The sequence below is a fragment of the Colobus angolensis genome, unplaced genomic scaffold (assembly GCF_000951035.1).
Source record: "Colobus angolensis palliatus isolate OR3802 unplaced genomic scaffold, Cang.pa_1.0 Scaffold282, whole genome shotgun sequence".
In the NCBI taxonomy this organism is placed as follows: domain Eukaryota; kingdom Metazoa; phylum Chordata; class Mammalia; order Primates; family Cercopithecidae; genus Colobus; species Colobus angolensis.
In genome coordinates this window covers 721,633-723,932 of record NW_012116066.1, presented here as the reverse complement: position 1 = coordinate 723,932, position 2,300 = coordinate 721,633, and the positions used below count along the sequence as shown (strand labels likewise).

Sequence of the window (2,300 nt, the reverse complement as noted above, 5' to 3'; positions counted from 1 at the left end):
AATCATGCTGCTATAGACATATGCACACGTATGTTTATTGTGGCACTATTCACAATAGCAAAGACTTGGAAACAACCCAAATGTCCATCAATGACAGACTGGATTAAGAAAATGTGGCATATACACCATGGAATACTATGCAGCCATAAAAAAGGATGAGTTCATGTCCTTTGTAGGGACATGGATGCAGCTGGAAACCATCATTCTCAGCAAACTATCGCAAGAACAGAAAACCAAACAGCGCATGTTCTCACTCATAGGTGGGAACTGAACAATGAGAACACTTGGTCACAGGAAGGGGAACATCACACAATGGGGCCGGTTGTGGGGTGGGGGGAGGGGGGAGGGATAGCATTAGGAGATATACCTAACGTAAATGATGAGTTAATGGGTGCAGCACACCAACATGGCCCATGTATACATATGTAACAAACCTGCACGTTGTGCACTTGTACCCTAGAACTTAAAGTATAATAAAAATAATAACAATAAAAAAAGAAAATAGCTAGAGGAGAATAATTCAACAAAAAGATTTATGTTTAAGGTGATGGATATTCCAATTACCCTGATCCGATTATGTAAATGCATCAAATTATCACATGTATCCCAAAAATATGTACATCTAATATGTATCAATTTAAATAAATATACGAAAGAAAATAGTTATAAAAATGGTAGATATTAGTCTGACTATATCAAAGTCACTTTAAATGTGAATGGTTTAAATGCACCAATTAAAAGACAGAGATTGTCATAGTGGATAAGAAAATAAGACCCAATTACATACTGTTTATAAGAAACCCACATTTAATATAAAGACAGAGACATATTAAAAGTCAAAGGTATGGTGGCTCACAGCTGTAATCTCAGCTCTTTGAGAGCCTGAGGCGGGAGGATTGCTTGAGCCCATGAGTTTGAGACCAGCCTGGGCAACACAGCGAGACTCCATCTCTACAAAAAAATTAAAAATAAAGTAAAAAGATAGCCACAGATATACAAAAAGAAAAAAAAACACTAACCAAAAGAAAGTTGGGGTAGTTACATTTCTATCAGATAAAGTAGGTTTCAGAACAAGGAATGTCATCAAGAATAAAATGGGGATCATGCTGCAACTGGCACTCCACAGGTCAGGTGGCTGCACAGTAGTGGCGGAGGTGACCATAGCCACATAATGTCCATGGTTCGTTCATCCATCCATGCCAAATGGATTGTGGGGAAGGTGACTTGGACAAAAATGCAAACGACTGCTAAAGTGAGAGTGACCAGGCTGGTTCTGGATCCCTATTTATTAAAGCATTATAATAAGAGAAAAACCTACTTTGCTCACAATGCCCTTCAGCAGTGCACAATTGTGGATATTGTGCTTCTCAAAGCTTTACCTGTTCCACGAACAAAGCATGTGAAACATGAACAGGCTGAGATAGTTTTCAACGTTGGAAAAGTCATAGATCCAGTGACAGGAAAACTCTGTGCAGGAACTACCTACCTGGAGAGTCCATTGAGTTTGGAAACCACCCAGCTAAGCAAAAATCTGGAAGAACTCAATATCTCTTCAGCACAGGGAAGGAGGAATGGAAGAAGAAGCCAAAGGGAAAGACTTACATGCTTATTTTATGGAAAAAGAAATTTTTCTAAGTTTCATCATAAACTGTGTCCAATTTCTCTTGGTATTTATAAAATAGCTAAAAACAAATGAAGTAAAGGGCATATCATGGTTTTTCACAAAGGTTTATGGTCATGCTTCAAATTTTCTTTTCAGTGAATATACTTTCACGTTACCACTAAGTGTGTCTAGCAGTCTGTTGTATTTTGTAAGCTCACTGTTTTAGAAGGTTTTGATTTTGTTTTTCGAGACAGGGTCTCACTTTGTCACCCAGGCTGGAGTGCAGTGGTGCAATCTTGGCTTACTGCAGCCTCAACCTCCCTGGCTCCAGCAATCTTTCCACCCCAGCCTTCTGAGTAGCTGGGAGCACAGGAGCGTGCCACTACACCCGGCTAGTTTTTTGTAAATTTTGTGGAGACAGGGTCTCCCTATGTTGCCCAGGCTGGTCTTGAACTCCTGGGAGTGAAACGCTCACATTGGCCTCCCAAAGTGCTGGGATTACAGGCCTCAGCCACTGTGCCCAGCTGGTTTTCTTTTTTTCATTCAAAGGAATCTTGAATTTATCTTAGAACCTTTATTTTGAGGGAAGAAAGCCTTTGAATATAAACAGATAAGGCCACATTAAGTGAATATTTTGGATGCTATATATTCAAAATAAATATTTTATTTTTCTGACTTCACCAGTTCCAAAGGGAAA

The 2,300-nt window shown here is 39.3% G+C and overlaps 1 pseudogene; it reads left to right on the top strand.

Moving 5' to 3' along the window:
• Positions 1 to 1,147: 1,147 nt before the first annotated feature.
• LOC105516471 lies at positions 1,148 to 1,903 on the top strand (annotated as a pseudogene).
• Positions 1,904 to 2,300: the final 397 nt, after the last annotated feature.